Below are 12,335 nucleotides of genomic sequence, written 5' to 3' on the forward strand. Positions count from 1 at the left end.
TACTAACCTAAACCGTTCGTCTGTTTCGTGGGTTTATCTATCTGTACCCACGGGTTCCATCTTAGATACGGCATCCATTTTGTCTCTTGCCCTCAAGTAGCCAGCGAACGGACGCTGTCCGCTTCGCGACCCTGGGATTCCCAAGACTCTCGCGGAAGACACGTTTCCTTTGAAAGTGTCTTTATGATGAGGGGGATGGCACTGTAAGGCAGATGGCCCCGCTCGAGGCTCATCTTGCCGTGCCGGTCTGTTGTCTTAGCCGTGCATCTCATTAAGCACGTCCCTTTGATGCCTGCAGCTCGTGTTTCCCGATACCACCCCTTTTACACCCTTTCCGATCTCCCCACTGTTTCTGCCTTCCTATGCACCTGTTACTGTTCCTTCTTCGATCTGTTTACTGCCAATTGGAATGTACTAATGGTGGGAAGATGGGTTTTTACAGTTGGGAACCACCAAATGTTTCCGTACTTATGTTCCGGGCCCTGAATACATGAAAGCAACCTCTTCTGGTGTTTATGATGGGAACCAAGTTGTAAACCTTTGTGTATCATGTTAACCTATGAGAGAAATGTGTATAAAAGGAGCGACCCACAGTAGCAATTCGAATCAGGCTCCGTGAACCTACGTTATGTACTTCTCGTGACTTCTGTGTTCCCTGCAGTAATAAACCTCGAATCTTTGACGCCGAAGGAAGTGTCCCGTGTCTCTGTCATTTGTACGCCGGAACAGGTTACCCACGAAGGTTTCAGGTGTTGTCCCCTGGCACCGCTGGGTCTTAAGAAAACCCAGTCCTTCAGTGCAGAAAGATCCTATAGTGTATTCATGTATATCAATTTCACTTTTGTCACAGGGTGGCGATTTCTAACACACATTAACACAAAATAAATACAAAAGTGTTACAAATTGTGTAAAAAACTGGGAAAAAGGGTATTATTCTCGTTTGAAGGTTTCAAAATGTACAGAAAAGCAGATTGGCTACAGCTAGAACAAAGTGCAGAAAGGAGTCCGACCTGGTTTTGATTTTTTCCTAGGCTAAAGAAAATTCCAACAATGGATGGCTCTTTGCTGGGGCACAGACACACAGCTCCATTGTCTCCTAATGCCTCTCATTGGGAGATGAAAGAGCAGTGTGAAGATGTATCAGGGAGTGGGGATTGGAAGAGAAGAGAGCAAGAACAATCCCAGTGCCTCCTTTCCAAACCCGACCTCCTGGCTAGTTTAGTTTGTTGGGAAGATGGGAGGGAAGTAGGAGGTGATCCTCACACCTTCTCTATTACCACAAGATGACACCTGGCTGGGAGTAAGGCATCTTGGAGAGAACAACAACCAGCATTGGCATGGCCAATAGGTCGAGCCTTTGGGACCTTATACGTATTTAGTTATGCAGCACAATATCCTTGGAACAACATCAACTGTTGCATGGCTAAACACTTATAAGCTCCCAAAAGCGAGACCTATTGGCTATGCCAATGCTTGTTTTAAGAGCTGAAATGAGATTCGTCTTTCAGACGATTTTTTGAAGAATAGAATATTCATTTATGGATTATAAGACACCGATAATTATCATGTCATTTTAAAGGAACTCCCCCAATATGAAAGTAAAGTATATTGTTCTAGACTACTAAATATAGATAATGCTTTGTATCTAAGCCATTATGAATGGTTTGCTAAATAAAAACAGGCGTTGCTGTCCATATAGCAAGCTTTTAAGAAACGGATGGAGGCACTTTATTACTTGTAAATTAAATGTATTTTTATATTATGTATTTTTATTTATACAAATATTTTTCAAGGTTATTTCCTGATAATGAGTTTTCAGTACAAGTGCTGTGGATGTATCTTCAGCAAAGAATTCAGGGTGCTTGGCATTGAGACAATCAAGAGCGTGAGGCTCACTTTAGTGTTTACAAACCTACAGAGGGACGCTAGTGGAAAGCGCACTGATTGGGAAGCGTAACGCTATTTCTCACTGAGCATAAACCTGCGGCAACAACCAAGCCAAGCTTTAAGTATCAGAGCGCTTTACATGAGCACCAGTTTCGTTGCCAAGGGAAGCTAGCCGAGTCGGAGCAGAGTGAGCAGATTGTGTGAGCAGGTCCGGCGGCAAGAGGTGAGCTGCTTGCATTCAGCGGCAGCTCTCAGACCCCGTGAATGGCGAGAGGAGATGGGAGGCTGTGCCCTAGGTGACGGGAGCGTGGGGCAGCGCGAGCCCTGCGAGGACTAGAGCTGACCGCAGTGAAGAAAGGAGCGGTGCGGGCTGTGCTGCTGCTGCTCTTTTCAAGCACTCGTTCTTGTGCCGGCATCCACCTTGAGGGAGCGAGCAGCAGCCCGCAGGCCATCTGTTTTCAATTAGCGCACATGCACCGCTGCTCGCTCCCGCAAGGTAAATGCCAGCACAAGTACTTGAAAAGAGCTGACCAATTTCTAAAGATCATCCCCTAGAGTAGCGCATGCGCGCTGCCTAGGCGAGACCTAAAAACGTAAGAGGGAGAGAACAGTGGCAATGAGGCAGGTGGGAACAACATCAGTTGCTTGGTAAGAGAATGAGAGTAGGGTTCCCCAACTCCTTTTGCCCCAAAGGATTGACACTAGGAAAGGTAAGGAAAATCTGCAGTGGGACAGGAGAGAAAAGATCATTGTAAAGCCTCTGGTGGCGTCCTGCCTGCAGCTACAAGAGAAAACAGGTACAAAAAGAAGCATGTGGTGACTAGCAGCTGGCTCCAAATGAACTTTCCATGCTTCAGAGGCCCCCGACATCGAGAGGACGAGGGCTAAAAGAAATATGCAGAGCCAGGTAGAACTCCCCAGTGCTGCACAAAAAAGCACCCTACCTCTCTCTATCCCTAAATGTGCAGTTAAACCGCACAGAGACATAATTTGAAATCACAATCAGCAACACTGGAAACTAAGGTTGGTCAAACTCAAGAGTATAAATTGGGCATTATATTAAACACAATAAAACACATTAGGCGTGTATTAGAATATAAGATTAATTCAGTGTATTTGTATTTTGGGCTACTGGGCACAGACCAAAGCAAGCTGGTTGAAAGGGTGATGGTAAATCAATGAGTATTGAAAAAGTTGTGGCCATAGACTAGGTGTTATGGGAAAATATTTGATAAATGACTAAGGAGCTTTGATTTCTGAATAGCAGACAGAAAGAAGAAAATTGATCTACATAAAGAAAACAAATGTGAAACTAGTGGGACTGCCTGAGAATGTGGTGAGAAAGCAGTTAAAATTATTTCAGAAACATTGGTAGAACGAGCACACAGAGTTGCTACCATGTCTCTAGCACCAGTGGCACTCTTCTGCTGTTAGTGACTGGTCTGGTTAAATACAGAGATCATGACTTGTTCTTGCACACAAAAAAGACAGGTTGATCCTTTTGAAGCAAGGGACTTATCTTTCCCAACTACACTACAGTTGTACAGCAATGGAAAAGCTCTTTCCGTCACAAATGTAAACTCAGACTTTGAGACATGCTACTCTTTCTGGACAAAGTAAAAATTCTAGATGATAAAAAGACCTGCTTTTCACTTCAGTGGCAGAAAAATGGCCTACCCTACCCAACCACTGAAAAGTGGAGGACCTAGACTTTCAACCCCAGCGTAAATTATAATTTTGCACATTTATGGCTATGATCTAAACATCATCTTAGCTCAGAAAGAAGCTGTGATTCGAAGAGGTCAATATTAATCAATTAAAATAAATACTTTTTACTTAACATTGCAATTCAAATTTTTGTTTGCATTATAATTTTACAAACCAGACAACACATACACTGACTGATAAGCGGAGTTAAAAGTACATTATAGAATACAAAGCTAATATATTTTTGGATATATTAGATATTTGGGTAATCTGAAAGGTTGGCAAACAAATCAGCTCATGTACAATGGTTTCACACAGACAATCTTAAGTGATGGTCTTTGTTTGACGAGTGGAAATCGGTTTACTTCTATGTCCTCTTAAATATCTGATTTTGTTCCATACGCTCCAGGTGGATTTTCTCTGCAAGCCAACTGTTTTTTTTTTGTCTGGACGGTCTTGATTTTTTTGTAAGCAGGCATACAGAAGGATAAAACGTGTAGTACAATTCCTTCACGTGACCAGACAGCCATTTAGGAAGACAGCTTTTACACTGAGTAGTTCCCAGTATCATGCAATCGCCCACACTGAGAACAAACAGATATAACAACCCATTTAGCATGCATACCCTCCCCCAAACTATAAACCACTAACTAATGGTACGTAGGGACGTCTTTTATAATACAGAAAGGCTCTTCGCCTCCCCCAATGGAACATACAAGGAGTACGAGGACAGTGAGGCCTGAAATCCAGTCTCCCCCATGGCCACCAGGGATGCTACCTGTTTAAAACTGAAACAGAATGTTTATAGGTGTCTGATAAAATGTCCGCCATGCGCTCAAACATGACTACTAGCGACAACCTTACATGCCACTGAGTCAGTGAGGGTGCCTCTTTAAGTTTCCATTCGGCAGCCACCGCCATCTTCACAGCACCTAAACAGAGCCATATCACCGACCTATCCCCAATCGTTTGGTGTTTTAGAGAGTCCTCTCTCAACCCTAGCAGTGCAAAGCCTGGGTCGCTAGGGACCAGATACCCCAAAATCTTTCAGTTGGGCTAGAATTTCAGACCAAAAAGGGCGAATGGTCGGGCAGTCCCACCCGATATGTCTAAAATCGCCTAGCATTCCACACCCTCTCCAACACAGGTGAGACGTTTGAGGGATTATTTTTTTAGTGTAGTGGGATAAAGGTAATAATTACAATGTTTTTACATCATTAATTCACACTAGTTATCTACCAGTATCTACTAGGTGCTCATTAGACGTGTAGTTTGTGCCCTTTGCCACCTCTTCAGTGACTTCACCCCAAAGCCACCACCTCTAGAATCCATTGCTTCAAAACAATGAGTTTTTTTCCCCAGAATATTTTATGGCAGGAGAGCTAATCTAGTTTCTGAACTGCTGACCTTGCAATCTTAAGATCTGGGTTTTAAAATCGATGCTTCGGCAAATCATTAAAAAACATTGTATAATTCTGAGCAAATATTTTAACTGTACAATGTAACACAAACCTGCCAAGTACTCTCAATTGCTGAGGAAATGTTTTACACAAACTGCTTCGACAATACAAAAATAGCAAAGATTGCGTGCTCTTCAATCAAAGCCACATGTAGGCGTCAACGGCATTTTCAATGCCATTAAACTTGGGTGGTCTTCATCAGGACAAATATTATTCAATAACAGAGCGTCCTATAGAAAAATTGGTTCAATCTACTGGTCACGAGGAGTCTGAAACCAAAATAGTAATAGTAGATTTCAATGGCATGAGGTCCAAGCACAATTGCGCAATACAAGTGAGGACATTTTTTATGAGTATGCACTCCACTTTAGTAGAAGAGTCTTTGCTATTCTTGTTTTTGTTTTGTCTAAATAGTTTGTGTCATAATTTTCCGCAGCCACTGTTTAGGTTTACACTGTTTATCGTCTTTATGGTTTCTTGTGTAACTTATAGAGCGCCATTGTCTTCTGATTTTACATTACTGTCCTATTACATTTTTTATATTTTTGAATTTGTGTAGGAGTTTTACTTGTTAAAGAGTTTTATACTGTATATATTTATTACTTTGTTTTGTTCTATGAAATCTATATTCTATATTTTTGCGCAATTTACGTTATATGGAATATACTACTTGAACCCTTGTTAGGATTCTAGTCTTTACCTTGCCTCTGGTTCAGGTAATAGGGCTGGCCCTGTTCGTGGTAACCATAAACGTAAACTGGGCAACGATGACTAACCTCTTCTTCGGGAGGATCAAATGTATTGATGTTGCTTCTCAGGGCTTTAAGAGGGGAAGGTACATCCAGTTCTACAAACCAGAAGTATTTAAAAACTAATGCTGAAATGGGTCACTATCGTTGGTCCCAGTTTTCATGTCCTAAACTTCACAGGCAAAAACACTGGCTATTTCTGAACAATGAAAGTAAAAAACAGTAAGGTAAACGCTATGAGCTTCTCACAGTGACTGTTGGAGGTCATACATGTTCATCCAATTGTTGGCCTGTCTGCAGACTGCACAGAGCAAAAGTCAAGCGTAACAGTTTTAACTCAGATTATATGTTAAAGTTTGTGAAAGCAATACTCAGCTGTAGAAATATTAACAGGAAGTAAGTAAAAGAAAAAGCTGTAATTACAGATGAGTGGGTGTACTGTGTGTGGTGAAGTGAAGGAGATGCAAGGAAGCACATGCTGGGAACAGTGAAACAAGCTTGCTGACGAGGAAAGAGAGGAGGTGTGAGATATGCACATGAGGATTCACAAAGATTTGGGGGAAGAGGGGCTTTAGCTGTTAAACAGAGACTGCAGAGAAAAGTGGTGGAAAGTTAAGAACAGGAGTGACAGACTTTCCCACAGGTGTTAGTAATGCCCCGATTACTTACTGGTAAATCCTCATTACTCCGAGTCCTTGTCTCCTCGCCACAGTAAACACCATTGAGCCTCCGGCTCCCACAGAAACTCCAAGTCAACTTTTACCATCTAGTCTCACTCTCCCTCTCCCAACATGGCCTCTGGTGGTGACAGCCAATCCCATAAAGGGATACAGAAATAGCAAAACGCCCTGAAAACCAAGCCGCAGACATGAAGCCACCAAGAGGACCGGGAGGGAAGGGAAACTATACTGTGGCGAGGAAGACAAGTACTCTGAGTAATGAAGATTACTGGTAAGTAACCAGGGCATTACCTCCTCGTCTGTCTTCCTCGCCACAGTAAACACCATTGAGCCGATACCAAAGCATATCAGCTTCATGAAAGAAAAAAAACAGCCTACACCACTAAGGCAGTGAAACAACAAGTTTATTAACAAGAGGCAGATAAACAAAAGAAATCCCCTCAAGGAACACCAGCAGTCAGTACAGAAGAGGCAAAGGAAACCGAGCCCCCAACCTGAAGGCAGTAATGGGACATGAAGGTATGAGGGGACGACCAAGTGGCAGCCCTGCAAACATCTTCCATGGAGACCCCCTTAAAACGCTGCCCAAGAGACAGCAACAGAACGGGTGGAACGTCCCTGAATAGGAAGAGAGGGAACCTCGGAAACAGAACCATACGCCAACAAAATAGTCTCCTTAATCCAACGACTGATCGTGGAAAGGGAAGGCTTCAAGCCCTGACGGGACAAATCAAAATTGATAAATAAATTGTCCACCTTACAGAAGTAAGACGTGCGGGATAAATAAACCAACAAGGCACGTCGAACATCCAACAGATGCAAAAGACACTCCTCATCCGAGGAAGGATCCGGGCAAAGAACAGGAAGGATCACCTCAGTGGACCGATGAAAGAAGGAATCAACCTTCGGCACAAACGTAGGATGAGGGCGCAAGACCACACGATCCATCACAACAACCAAAAACGGAGCAGACCGCAGGAAAGCCCCCAACTCCCCAATATGCCTGGCAGAAGCAATAGCTACAAGAAAGACGACCGTAAGCGTCAAAAATGTCAAATCAACCGTCTCCAAAGGTTCGAAAGGAGCAGATTGCAACAAACGCAATATCAAAGGAAGGTCCCAAGGAGGAGGACACAGGATAGGACGGAGCCGCTGGAAAGACAGAGACTTAAAAAGACGCACCACCAAAGGAGCCACCGAAACCAAAGGAAGGACATGAAATGCCCTAATGGCCGCCCACTGAGCCCGAATAGTAGAAATGGCTAAACCCAACTCAAAACCGTCATTCAGAAAATCAAGAATGCAAGCCGGGTCTAAAGAAGCCACAGAAAGATCATGACGAAGACACCAAGAAGCAAAGTTGTCCCAATGCTTAGTATAGGATTTCAACATAGAAGGCCTCCGGGACTGCTGAATAACACCAGCAACAGCCATCGAACAACCATCACAGTCAGGGATTCCCTCTCACGAGCCAGGCCCGCAAACCCAGGGATCGGAACACAGGAAGCAGAAGTAGAGGGCCCAACAGAGGGAAAGGCACGAATGGGAGCGCCCACCCCGGTGTCACAGCCAATTCCAACCATAGGGGATACCAAGGGCGACGACACCACCCCGGGACAATAAGAAGGACGAAGGACCCCTCCCTCTTGATTTTCTGCAAGACAGCTATTATCAGGGGAACAGGGGGAAAGGCATACAAGAGGCCCCGCGGCCAACGGAATGACAGAGCATCCCCCCTCCAAGCATCCCGGCAAGGCATAATTGTGCAAAGCAGCGGACCTTGGCATTGGACTGGGACACAAAGAGGTCCACAACCGGAGACCCAAACATCCGCCCCAATCTCCTGAACATCAAGTGCGTCAGGAACAACGAACCCATGGAGGGAAACACACGGCACAGACAGTCCGCCAGTGTTCTCCCGACCAGGCAGATAAATCGCAGACAGGGACGCCAGGTGTACCTCCGCCCAAGAACAAATCCGACGACTGAGGCAACTGAGGGAAAGAACCCTGCAACCCCCCTGATGGTTGATACACGACATCACCACATGATTGTCCGTCTGGACCTGCACATGTGTGCCAATGTAAGTCAATTCCTGTGCAGGAACCAGGGAGGACTTCTGGACATTCACCAGGAATCCGTGATTCTCCAGGACATGGTACACCCTCCGGACATGCAACTCCGCCTTAGAAAGAGAAGAAGCGGAAATCAAAATATCGTCCAGATAAGGAAAAACGCTAATGCCCTCCCCATGCAAATGGCCAACAAGAGGGGCCAGAACCTTAGTAAAAACCCTGGGCGAAGAGCAGAGCCCAACAGGCAATACCTGGAACTGATAGTGCCGACCCATGACGCAGACCCGCAGAAACTTCTGAGAGTCTGGGTGTACAGGCACATGGAGATATGCATCCCGTAAGTCTATCGAGGCCAGAAAGTCCCTTTGAGAAACAAGAGGAAGGATCACCTGGAGAGAAACCATCTTGAATTTCTGATGAGGAACGAAAGTATTCACCCATTTCAAATCCATCACAGGTCTGAGATCCCCTGTGCGTTTGAACACCAGGAACAGAATGGAATAAACTCCCAACCCCAATTGATCCCCTGGCACGGGAATCACCGCTCTCTTTCGCACTAGGGATTCAATGCCTTCTAAAAGCGCCACCTTCTTCAGAGCGTCTCTGGGACAAGGAGTGGACCTGAAACAGTCTGAGGGAGTCTGGGTAAATCCAAGACGAAAACCCTTGGAAACCACCTGAATGACCCACTGATCCGAAACAGTCTCGCTATAAGAGTCCCGGAAGAAACTCAGCCGACCCCCAACCGGACCCACTCCAGGAGCAACCCAGTCATGATTTTGAAGCTGGAGGGGAGGAGGCAGAAGCGCCGGAGAACCGGGATTTGTCAAAGGAAGGATCAACCCGGCCACGCCCCCTCCCACGAAAGGGCTGACTCACACGGCCCCTCTGTGAAGGACCAAAAGCCCTCTGTGAACCAAAGGCATGGAAGCGACCAGCCCGTTCAGGAGCAAGCAGCTTACGGTCCTCCACCGTTTTCTTAACCATGTCATCCAACGGGGAACCAAACAGCTTAACACCAGTAAAGGGGATCTTCATCAACAGACCCTTCTGCGTAGCATCAGCCTTCCAGGAGCGCAGCCTCCTCGCAGCGACAGAAGACCCCGCCGCAGAAGCAGCCGCCCCCAAGGAATCAAACGACACGTCAGAAAGCAGACAAACCTGTTGCTCCATCATAGCCAGCGTAGAATACACATCTTTCCCCTGGTCCAACAATTCTGATAACGACTGAAAGTCCTTAAGCAAAGATTGGATGGCGAAGAAGAATAGGCCGCCGCCCGGATGGAAAAAGTTAGCAGCAGCAAAAGTGCGTTTCACCGGACCATCCACCTTACGATCCACGATCCCGGTGGATCCACGATCCACCGGGTCAGCAGGAGAGGAATCCTCAGAAACAATGGTCCCATGAGACGACATACTAGCCATCAAGGAATCAACCTTAACTGAGGAAGGAAACTTCACAGAACAGTCTTGCAAAGGTTAACGTTTATTCAAAAAACATGGAAAAGAGCCCTTGTCCACATCCTTCCCCTCCGTCTCCAAAACCTTCAAAACAGAAGAATGAAGGAGCAAATATTCAAGCTCAGGACGCTGATATTGCGCAAATAAATCATCCTCCAAAGGCACAACAGAATCAGGAAAAACCAAATTCTTGCGAATGTGACCAAGCACCACCTTAAGGTCGGCACCCTGCACAAAACGCCCCTTGACGTCAACATCCTCCTCTGTCTCGGAGTCAAGAGCAGGAGCATCATCAGCTTTCGCCTTTTTAGTAGCAGGAACAGCTACCTTGTCCTATAAAGCAGCAGCCACCGCTGAATCAATCATCCTTCGTAATACATCCAAAGAAGGAAGTGTCATGCCAGAACCAGAAGCCACTAGTAATTACTGTCCCAATAGAGAACTTCGCTCTTCCACTAAATTTTTTCTTTCTGTCCCCCGGTTCAAGAAAAAGAAATCTGGGGACCTGAAATTCACTGTCCTTGCCCCTACCTTCTGGAACTCTCTTCCCCTCCATATTAGATCTATTTCTGCAGGGCACTTAATTCCTTCTTATTTTCTCACGCCTTCCCACCCCAGTAACTCTGTCACCCCAGCCATGGGTTTAGCATCCTACAAGCTCCAAGAAACCGCGTGGTATATGTGCGCTATACAAATTTCTGTAAATTCAAATTCACATCCAAGGAGCCAGGAGCAGACCCAGCAGATGAACCACCCTCCATGACCAGCAAAATCAAATGAACCCAGACATGACCAGGAGATAAAGGCTCCAAGTCGCCATGGCAACCAACAAACCCTCCCACTGCACGCCCCCAACACAAATACAAAAGCGGAGGAAGTCCAACGCGCCTCTCTTATGAAGCCGCCAGAACCCTCCTACAAAGAAACATGCAGCGGAGGACCAAAGAAACAGGTAAGGCAAGGCGAAGAAGCTCAGCAACACCGCCTACCAATGGGGGGAAGAAAAGCAAACTCCACTACCGCGCTATGTCCGCTGTGCAGGACGCGCGCCGAGAGAAAGGCAGCATGATTACAAAAAAAGACCGCTAAAGCAGGTCAAGACTCGTGCTTACCCGCAACAGAGTCTGGCCCTCCAGCGAACCAATCCTCCCGAAACCCTGAGTCCGCTAGAGCAGGACCCAGAGAAGAGGCAGATTAGGGGGGGGGGGGGGGGGGGGGGGGGGGGGACAGAAACACAAAACATAACCAACATTCCCCGACACCAAACCCCACAGGAACCAGAGTCCAGCCAACGCCGGACCCAGCCCCACTCACCTGCATCGCAGGCACTCGGAGTAGTGCAGAAACTAAAAAACAGTATTTCAAAACAAAAAATACCTCTGACACCATAAATAGCACTTTTTCTTTTTAACACAGAAGTCCCTTTTATTGACTCTGCGCTATTTCACATTTTACACATGACTTGATTTAATCAACAAATGAAAATGTACATAACGACGTAATCAGTTGCATCTATAGTGTATATATGTATTGTGTAGTATATATGTATTGTGTATAGTTGAATGTATTGTGAATTTAAATGTATTTCGTTTGTTGACAGTAATATATGATTTGTATAAAGGAGAGCTTTAAAATGAATGCAGATACCAATATACAATAAGAAACACAAAGAAAAAGTTAAATGTGAAATAGCGCAGAGTCAATAAAAGGGACTTCTGTGTTAAAAAGAAAAAGTGCTATTTATGGTGTCAGAGGTATTTTTTGTTTTGAAATAGTGTTATAGATTCCAGCCTCTGAGCTCCTAAATTGAATCAATCCCCCCAATATACACCGAAACTAAAAAACAGGGCGTTTTGCTATTTCTGTATCCCTTTATGGGATTGGCTGTCACCACCTGAGGCCATATTGGGAGAGGGAGACTAGAATGTAAAAGTTGACTTGGAGTTTCTGTGGGAGCCGGAGGCTCAATGGTGTTTACTGTGGCGAGGAAGACCGACAAGGAGGTAATGTTCAGTTCACAGTCATTTTCAGAGTTAAACATTTTCAATTCTAATTATGCACAACAAAAATTATTGTTATTCATTTATCTGATGCTGCCAGCAAGCACTGGCAAGGCTAATAGTTCTAGTTTGTTTTAGGTGCATGTATGTTACACTGTGACAGGTCTGGATGCAATAAAAGAAAGCTTAAAAAGAGATTCGAAATACTGGTAAGGTGTCATTTATTTTTTTCTTTGTTTGTAGTTTTATGTATCATGAATGTGACCCGAGTGCTTTACATGAGCACCAGTTACATTACCCAAGTACACTTTTTCCT

General features: G+C 45.1%; 1 protein-coding gene across 1 annotated transcript in view; it reads right to left on the minus strand.

Moving 5' to 3' along the window:
* Positions 1–12,335, minus strand: part of PPP6C (protein phosphatase 6 catalytic subunit) — a 128,599-nt gene that overhangs the window by 115,099 nt on the left and 1,165 nt on the right. The window lies entirely within an intron of this gene.

Source organism: Lissotriton vulgaris, chromosome 5 (genome assembly GCF_964263255.1).
Source record: "Lissotriton vulgaris chromosome 5, aLisVul1.2, whole genome shotgun sequence".
Taxonomy (NCBI): Eukaryota; Metazoa; Chordata; class Amphibia; order Caudata; family Salamandridae; genus Lissotriton; species Lissotriton vulgaris.